Here is a 10000-nt window from a genome sequence, read left to right on the forward strand (position 1 = left end):
TCCGTCAGTCTGGCTCGGGAAAAGACTGCCTGTGCCTGTGGTTGGCATCCCTGGCTCTCCTCCCTTGTCCTATTTCTACAGTCCTCCTTTCTCTCCCCGCTTTCTTGTCTCCTTGCATATTGTTTTTGGAAAGGTTCCAGCTGAGGTATTTTAGTCATTAACTTTTCCTCTAACATTCCTAAATAATCTTGAATTTATTCCTCATGGTTTCTCGCTTCCCCTTGTTTTTAATCTCAATTTAGGCTCCCCTCAACGCGTGCTGTTGGTGCTTCAGCCTTCCCCTCAAGATCCCCTCTAAATCCTCTCCTGACTTCATAGTTTGTCTCGTCAGCGATTCATTGTCCCTCAAAGTTCCCTCTCGCAATTTACCTGCCAATCATACAGGTAACAGGTGCATGAGGCTCCTCCTTCCCTCTCCCACTCCCTCGCATCCCCAGGAAAGGGACAAAGGGAGGGGGAGGGAGGAGGGGGAGAGACACAGCCACTTAACGTATTAGTTCATCATGCACCCTCCACGTCTCTCGTCAGTGCCACCGGTGAGGGCCAAAAAAAGGCTCCCAATTCAACGTCGCTTGAGGAAAACTTCTCGAAATAAACTAATCACTTCTCGGAGCGATCGATGTTTTGGGTTGTGAGCGTGCCGGAGAGCGGAGCGGGGCGGGGAGAGACTGAGAGGGACGGGGCGGGGCGGGGCGGCGAGGAAGAAGAGCCTGTGCGGGGCGTAAGGGTGTCATAGAGTGGGTGAGTGCATGGGTTAACAAGCTGGGGTGAAAGGAAATGTGGGTTGAGGTGACCTGAGACAGACCAGATTTCGGTTCCGATGCTGACCTGAAAGGAATCTGGTGTTTGCCTCTCTCTCTCTCTCTCTCTCTCTCTCTCTCTCTCTCTCTCTCTCTCTCTCTCTCTCTCTCTCTCTCTCTCTCTCTCTCTCTCTCTCCGTCTTCTTGGCAATTTCCATTTTTTCCCTTCACAATGGCGCCTTTTTTTCTTCTTTTCATTGTATTTTTTGTCCGATTCTTATGACTCCGCTTGATTTTTTCTTGCTTCGTCTTTCTAATCTCGTTCTGTTACTTAATGATGGTAGAAGTAGCAGCAACACTAGTAGCACTGGTAGTAGTAATAGTAGTAGTAGTAGTAGTTATTGTGGTTGTTATTGTTGTTGTTGCTGATGATGTTACTGTTGTTGTTGTTCATGCTGTTATTATTATTATTATTATTATTATCATTATTATTATTGTTATTGCTGCTGTTGTTGTTGTTGTTGTTGTTGTCGTTGTTGTTGTTGTTGTCGTTGTTGTTGTTGTTGTTGTTGTTGTTGTTGTTGTTGTTGTTGTTGTTGTTGCTGTAACAGCAGCAGCAGCTGTCCCGACCGGCGGTGGCAGCTACATATTGCTATTGGTATTATTACATATAAGCAGTAATAGTAGTAGTTGTTGTAGTAGTAGATTACTAGCAGTAACAACAACAGAACCATCACCACCACTACCACCATCAGTAGTAGCTATGACAGACACAGCAGTGTAATAGAAGAAGTAGTAACAGTGATTGTGATATTAGTGTTATATTAATATTGTTATAAAAGTAGAAAAAGCAATAACATGAAAGTAGTAATAGTAGTAGTAGTAGTAGTAGTAGTAGTAGTAGTAGTAGTTTAGTTATCTATTCTCCTCCTCCTCCTCCTCCTCCTCCTCCTCCTACTAATCTACCTGGCCTTTCTTTTCCTCTTCCTCTTACCGCCCTACCTCCCTTTCTCCGGACACAGGCACCGAGGTATCCTTCGCAGGACGCACGCCTGTTGTGGTCCCCTGATGTGTCCTTCACGGGGCTGGGCATGTAGGCCGGAAAAGAGAGAGAGAGAGAGAGAGAGAGAGAGAGAGAGAGAGAGAGAGAGAGAGAGAGAGAGAGAGAGAGAGAGAGTTGGGATTTGGAACGAAGTAAAAATTATATATGCATTAATCTTTCCCCTTTAGTTTGTTTCTCAGAAGAATGTCCGGTGATGCTAATGTAAAATGTATCTCTGGCTACCTGTCTGTTTTATCTATCTATCTATCTATCTATCTATCTATCTATCTATCTATCTATCTATCTATCTATCTATCTATTTATCTATCTGTCTATCTATCTGTTTTTCTTTTAATCGTTGAGGTTTTTGCCTTCTTTTTATTTTTTCTCTCTCCTCATCTTCTTAAAATGAAATTAAATGAAGTAGCTAATGTAACAAAAGAAAAGAAATACTTAGGCACATGCAAACAGAGACAAAGGAAATGCGCGAATGATACACGAATTGCTCGATATAAGATGGAGGAATGAGTAGATAGGTAGACAGGTACATAGACAGACAGGTAAATAGATAGATAAATGTATAAACAGATAGATAGACAGATGGAGTTTATTGAATACAGAGGGCTACCGAATATACAAGTCAAAGTACAATATAGAGAAAAACGTGCAAGTAAAAATTTTTCCTTCAGTAATGAAAAAAATAAACTGTGAAGTTGTGTAGCCGTGACCCACTTCCTATCTTTTACTTTATGTTCAAATTTTACTTATTTGTTTATTTATTTATTTTTTTATTTATTTTTGTTTGTTTGCTACGTACTGGCTTCAGTAAATCCTCGCTGATTGAAGTTTTGAATCACTTTGCATTTTGCTTATGTGTAGTTTCATCGTAAAATGTAAATATTTTGACTTTCTCAACGTTTATTTGTGGCTTTCTGTGTGTGTGTGTGTGTGTGTACATGACAGAAGAAAACAGCTGAAACTAAAGTCTCTCTCTCTCTCTCTCTCTCTCTCTCTCTCTCTCTCTCTCTCTCTCTCTCTCTCTCTCTCTCTCTCTCTCTCTCTCTCTCTCTCTCTCTCTCTCTCTCTCTCTCTCTCTCCCCGCACTTCCTGCCCTCTACCAATTACCTTACAGGGGAGTGGGGACGCACCTGTGAATTCCATGGACGAACGGATTTCCAGACAGACAGACATTCATACACACAGACAGGCAGACAACTACACAGGCGGAGAGACAGAATTGCATCATAAACGCACGTGGGATTCGAAATAGCAGACAAAAGAAAATCAGCCTCAAGGTCTTCTCTTGACCCTAAAGGTAAATATGAGGACTTGAAGGAGCAACCGTCTCAGTTCGTGTACCTGTCAGTCACTCTCCATTCATCCTGTCCTTTCGTAGCACCGCTGTTCCTAATGTTCACTTAACTTATTCAGTGCTACAGTGGATATCAGGACGTCACAATATCGCATTTTACCAATCAGAAAAGAGGAACGAAAAGCATGATTGTACGGAATGGCTAGGTATGATGATTTTTTTTTTACTTGATTAGTAAGAAATATGCTTTACTAAACCAAATTATCTATATGGAATAAAGTCAAGGTATTGTCGTGGTAATAAGACGGTTAATCATCATTGCGAAATCACGCTGGTGGAAGTACAGAATCAAGGCGCCCTCCTCCTTTCCACGTGACTAAATCGGAGTGTGTGGGAAGAAGCGATGGAGCCAAGATGCTCAAGTTAGCGGACTCAGCCCGGGAGGACGCAGGTTGCCTCTGATTGCAGTTAGAAAGGCAACGCGTGCCCCGCCTCTGCGCTGCCGCCACCCCAGGAAGTGTGGGTGGCACGTACACTGCACAATGGATGAAATTATTTATACGAGCACGACAGTGAGCAATGTGTGTGGCGGCACCGTGATCTCAGGACAATAGTACGAGATGTGCAGGATTCTCTTAAGATCGGTGCAGTGTTTTTTTGCTTGGATACAAATGACTTTCCCGTGTGAATGAACGTACAACGGTATTACAGAGGATTACAAAGAATAAGAAAGAGCAAAAGACATCCTGCTCTTTCTTAGGCTGTTTGGTTACGCTACTCTGCATAAACTGTTAATAGGATAGATAAGACAGTTTAGTTTTGAAGTTAGTTGGAAAAGAATAAGAAAGAGGAAAAAGACATCCAGGTCATTCTTCGACTATGTAGTTATGCTACTCTGCACAGCCTGTTAGTACGAGAAATAGGACAGTGCAGTTTTTCCCCGTCGATTAATCCCTCAGACTGAAATTAGCTGTAAAAATACGATGCTATGTAATACTAAAAAAACAACATGGAAATTTCTAAGACAGTGAGAAGAAAAATATATTCTACAGGATACGTATTTTTGATGGCTTAATGCATTACTGCGTGAATGATGAAGGTGAAGGCATGATGTAGTAGTGATAGGATGGTACAACAGAGGAGGAAACTGTGCAGCGAAATATGTGCTATGAGCTGCTTTCTTAATTTCATAACACGTTTTATTTTCATTGATATATATATATATATATATATATATATATATATATATATATATATATATATATATATATATATATATATATATATATATATATATATATATTTTTTTTTTTTCGTACTTACATAAAATACTGTTGACTTTCTTTCCCTTTTACATATTAGTGGATATTGCGAAGTTATACGAAATCTCTAACGCTACTCCCTTTCTCTGCCCTTCCTCGAGATACGGACAAGATCTTCACTTCCTCCACTTCATCTTCTCTCCTGTGCTGTATCTCCTCTCCGCCTTCTCTCCACATCCCCTTGACATGACGCAGCTGCTCAGATGGAACTGTTCAGAGGGTTTTATTGTCCTCTTTTCCCTGCCTCGTGTGTTTTCTGTTCATTCGCCACCCCTCTCATTCTCGCCGTCATTCCCATATTCATTATTTACTTCCTTCTGTTGTCATTCCTCCTATACGTTATCGTGGTTTCCATTTTCTCCTCTTATCCCTCCCCTCTTGATCTAATTAACTCGCATATTCTCAATTCCCGTTTTTTTTTTTTTTTTTCGTTTCTTCTGATAATCTTCAACTTTATGCGGGTGCACAGACACACACACACACACACACACACACACACACACACACACACACACACACACACACACACACACACACACACAGTTCTACTCCTTAACTATCCTATTCTTCAGCCATCAGTAATTCTGTTTGCATTTGTATTAACTTTTCCTGTGCCTTTCGTTTGCGTCTTTATTAGCCTTCGTTTCTTGCTCCTTCTTCCTTTTCCTCCTCCTCCTCCTTCTCCTCCTCCTCTTGCACTTCCTTCTTCTCTGTAGACCACCTCTTCAAGCATCACGATTACTTTGCAGCCTTTGGAGCCGAAGTAACAGACTCGAATGCTGAGGAACCCACTCTGCTTTCTCCCGCAATAGTTGTTTTTCTTCCTGAACTTCCTCATTTTTATTTTACTATCTCTCGGTCGTCCCTTTTTTTTTTTTCTTCTTCTTCTTCTTTCTTTTCTTCTTCTTCTTCTGTTTGTTCCTGTTTTTTTTCTGTTTTTCATGCGTGTTTTTTCTTCTTCTTTCTTCGAAATTTTTTTTTTCTTTTTTATCTCCTCCTCCTCCTCCTCCTCCTTCTCCATCTGTTTTACTTCCCGTTTATCCATTTTCACGTCCTTGGTGTTGTTGTAGTTGTTGTAGTAGTAGTAGTAGTAGTAGTAGTAGTTGTTGTTGTTGTTGTTGTTGTTGTTGTTGTTGTTCTTTTTTCTTCTTTTTCCTCCTCCTCCTCTACCTTAGTTTTTTTTCTATGAACTTTTGGAGTTTTTCTCATTTGAAGTAAATTTAGAGTTTTATACATTTATTTGTTCATGTATTATCTCATTTACATATTCCTTAGCGTATAATTCTGGCGTTATTAATTAATTGACTTTAACGTGAACTTAAAGGTGACTCACTGAGGCTTAAATGAACTTTGAGATATATGGTATGTGTGCGTAGTAATGTGTGTGTGTGTGTGTGTGTGTGTGTGTGTGTGTGTGTGTGTGTGTGTGTGTGTGTGTGTGTGTGTGTGTGTGTGCAAACCAGCGTGAGAAAATCAATTACTGTGGCCTTAGTTCCCATCCGTTTTTTTTTATTCTTTTCTCTTGTTTTCTCTGTTTTTTTCCCCCCGTTTATGTCACACGCCGAATTCCAGGGGGAAATCCGTGACAGATTTCAAAATTCTCAAAAAAAAAAAACGAAATAAAATAAAAATAAAAACCCCCCTGACCTCGGGAAAAATGTATGTATGTACGGTGCGAGTATATTCTCACCTTTCCGTTTTCGACACGTTAAAGAAGACGGAGTGTTGGCTGTACTGACCTTGCTTCTTCCCAGTGTGCGAGGCGGCCGAGGTGACGACAGAGAGAGGGGCGTTGGAGGGATGTGGAAGAGAAGGCTATAAGGGTGGGAGGGAAGAAGAGAAGGAGGAAGAGAAGCAGAAATGACAGCGGAGCACGTCCTTATTATCAGCGTGACAGAGAATCTTAAACAATCCCTCCTCCTGCTCCTCCTCCTCCTCCTCCTCCTCCTCCTCCTCCTCCTCCTCTTCTCCCCTCTAACAGTGCTTCATCTTCGTCAGTAGCATCATGAAGCTTAACTAAGCTAACTGGGGCTTCATCGGCTCCACTCCAGATGGTCGCCTCCTCCTCCTCCTCCTCCTCCTCCTCCTCCTCCTCCTCTTGCATCTTTTCCTCCTTCCCCGGTATTTCCCATATTTATTTGTTATTGTTGATGGTTTCTTGCATTTCCTTTTCCTTCTCGTTCTTGTTGACGATCTGAATCGTCCACAATTTGTCACTTTCATGTTTCTTTTTAAGCATATAATCACGGCTTATTTTCTGATGTTATTCTAGGTCTTTTAGCTCCTCAGTTGGGTTAAACTCTTGTGTGTATTTTTTTTTCTTTTTTACTTCTTTCTCCTTTTATTGTTATCGTATTATTATTATTTTTTTTTTGTGTGTGTGTTGTATGAAATTGTTTGTATGTAAGTTTAAAAAGTATCTTCGCGCTCTTACTCACCTTCATCTGAGGTGCGAAGAATGCAGTACCTCTTGGTAAATCATCCTAAATGTTGCTTGCCTTCAGTAATCCCACTCGTGTATTCTCCTTGTGTTGTATTTACGTGCTTGCAAGTTAGTGTAATATATCTTCACTGCTTTCCTTCATTTGGCGTGCAAGAAATCAGCATATCGCAACAAATTACCTGAAATGTCACCTGTTGGGCATTAGAGAGGCATCCGACTTGAAGAGAAAAAAAAGCCAAAAATAAGAAAAATAAAAAATGAGATAAATAAATAAAAGAAATAAAAGAAAATAAATAAATGATAATAATAATAATAATAATAATAATAATAATAATAATAATAATAATAATGATAAAAATAATAATAATAATAAACAATCCGTGAAAAATCTTTCCAAAAAAATCGTAAGTGTGATTGTTTATTGTACATAATTAAGGAGAAGCTGTTTCATAATGTGACCCAAATAGTCCATCGTCCATATTACTAAAAAAAAAGAGAAAAAAAAATGTCAAGAACTCTTTTAGTTATAAAATTATAGCACTTATCCCCAAAAAAGTCGCGGAGGGGGGGTGGTTGTTTCATATTATGGGAAGGGAAAAGTTGTTTAAAAAATCTATGTGACATTCCGAGATCGAAATTATAAAAAAAAAAAGAAAAAAAAAATGCATTCCGTGAAGAACCTTTTTTCAGGCATAAAATCATAGAACTTACCTCAAAAGTCATAAGGATGATTGTTTCTTATACATGAAGGAAGGAGAGAAGTTGCCTCATAATGTAACCCAAAGAATTCGCGTGACATTCCGGGCTGCCATTCATCCTCTCTTTCCCACCTGCGGTCTGACACGTTCACGCCTCTAGGAACCTCAGCTTGAGTGTGTTTAGGTGCAGTGCGTCACTCGGCGGGGGTGTGGTGGTGGTGCTGCCCGCAGGTGTTGGGGTGGCTGCGTGTAAGTGCTCGCGCCTCATAATGCAGCCCTGGTGTGCGTGGTGCTCTGAGGAAGAAGGAAAATATGATGAGGTTGAGATGCTACGGTGGCTTAGATCATTCAGACAGTCGATGAAACTTTAGGTGTTGCATTATTGTTTTTTTATGATTGTTATTATTATTAAAAATATCATTACTAGTCATTATTATTATTGTTATTATTATTATTATTATTATTATTATTATTATTATTATTATTATTATTATTGTTATTGTTGTTGTTGTTGTTGTTGTTGTTCTTCTTCTTGTTTAAAGTTATATATATATATATATATATATATATATATATATATATATATATATATATATATATATATATATATATATATATATATATATATATATATATATAATTTTTTTTATTTTATTCACAGTGGTCATAGATAATGGTAGGAAAGATACAGCAACATAATGCTTTGCATTGTATTTGAAGGGTTGGCTTTATAAATCATGTATGAAAGTATGTATACTATATGTATGTTTGTATTTATGTTCGTATGAATGGATGGATGAATTAATGGATGAATGAGAGATGAGTAATGTTGCTCGATTGGCATGGAATAGTGGAACGGCCAGCAGAGGTGAGTGAGAGAGGCAGAAAGAGGTTGATGACTTGTGATGATAATGCACCATGTGTAATATTTACCTATGTATCTATCTATGTATGTATGTATGTATATAACAGCATGTATATAATTATAACGTGTGACCAATTATATATCTGTTCTTTTCCAGTTTCCTTCCTGTACTCCTCCAGCCATCGCGTCCTCCATCAGAGCGCACCATCATACCATGACGCCACCACACCCTCCTCTCGGCGCAGGCTGAGTAACTCCCCGCTTCCTGCACTCCCCATTCCCCTTCACAGAGAAGGTTAGCGGGCACATTATTCATCCTTCTATCCACCTGCATGCGCACACTTCTATAACCCGCGTGTATCCGCAGTCTGCCCGCTCATCCGCTTGTTGCCCTCGTATCCAGCTCTCGTACGTCAATTACAATTCTTGTACTTGCGTCCTTGTTCCCATTAAAACGATTGATTCTGATAATGCCAAGGTCGAGTTTGTATTGGTGGTGTAATTTATGAGTTTGTCAGAGTGAGTGTGCATCCTTCTACTTCTGCCTTCCTTCATTCACTGTCTTTGCCGTTAGTCTTGATTTCTTTTTCTTCTTTCTTCCCTTATCTTCATTCTTCCGTTCATGTGTCTTATTCAAATCTACAGTCTTGATGTCTTTTTTTTTTTTTGTCTCTCTTCCTTCACTCTTCCATTCAGTTTAGTTTTCTTTCCTCTTTATTCTTCCATTTTTTTGTTCACTATGTCATTTACTTGTGTCTTCTTTCTTTTCTTCTCGTCTTTTTATTTAATTTTTCATCCACAAACCAGTTTTACCTCCTTTCTCTCTCTCTTCTCTTCCTTCTTCACTACCACCCATAAGCCATTCTCAAGTCTTTAATTTTATATTCTTTTCTCCTTCTCCTATTTCTCTTTCTTCTCTTCCTTCCTCACTCATCCATCTCCTAATTTCCTTCTTTATCTTTCTCATCTCTCCCATTTTCACTCTACCACCCATAAACCTTTCATTTTATATTTTTCTTACTTTTATTTCTCTTTCTTTTCTCCCTTCTTCACTCATCTAGCTCCTAAGTTCTCAGTTTTACCTTTATTTTATCTTTTTCTCCTATTCCTTCTTCACTCTACAACCCATAATCCTTTCCCAACTTTTCTATTTTCTATTTTTTTTTCTCCATTCTATTTCTTCTCTCCTCTCCCTTCCTTCTTCACTCTTCATCCATGAGCCCCAGTCCCCAAACCTTTCATCAGTCACCCCAGGACTTAATAGGTGTACTGCCGCGTCACTCAAGGCCACGGCGCTCCTGATCCAATACTTGTGGCATACAATTACACTTTTTCCCCCTCTCTGATGACCAGCTTTCACCGCCATACACTTTTTACTTTATTATTATAAGGATAAATTTTACGCGTCTTTTCTGTGTGTGCTTGGTAATAATTTAAGAACGCAGCGTAGGAATATTACTCAATCAGAGCTGACCACAAAGAAGACACTCGTCAAGGAAACACAGGCCGGTGATGTTCTTTTGTTTAGGTGCGTGGCCACGTCGTCACGGCCCCTGCGGCATGTATGGGGCTCGGACA

Source organism: Scylla paramamosain, chromosome 6, assembly GCF_035594125.1.
Source record: "Scylla paramamosain isolate STU-SP2022 chromosome 6, ASM3559412v1, whole genome shotgun sequence".
Classification (NCBI taxonomy): domain Eukaryota; kingdom Metazoa; phylum Arthropoda; class Malacostraca; order Decapoda; family Portunidae; genus Scylla; species Scylla paramamosain.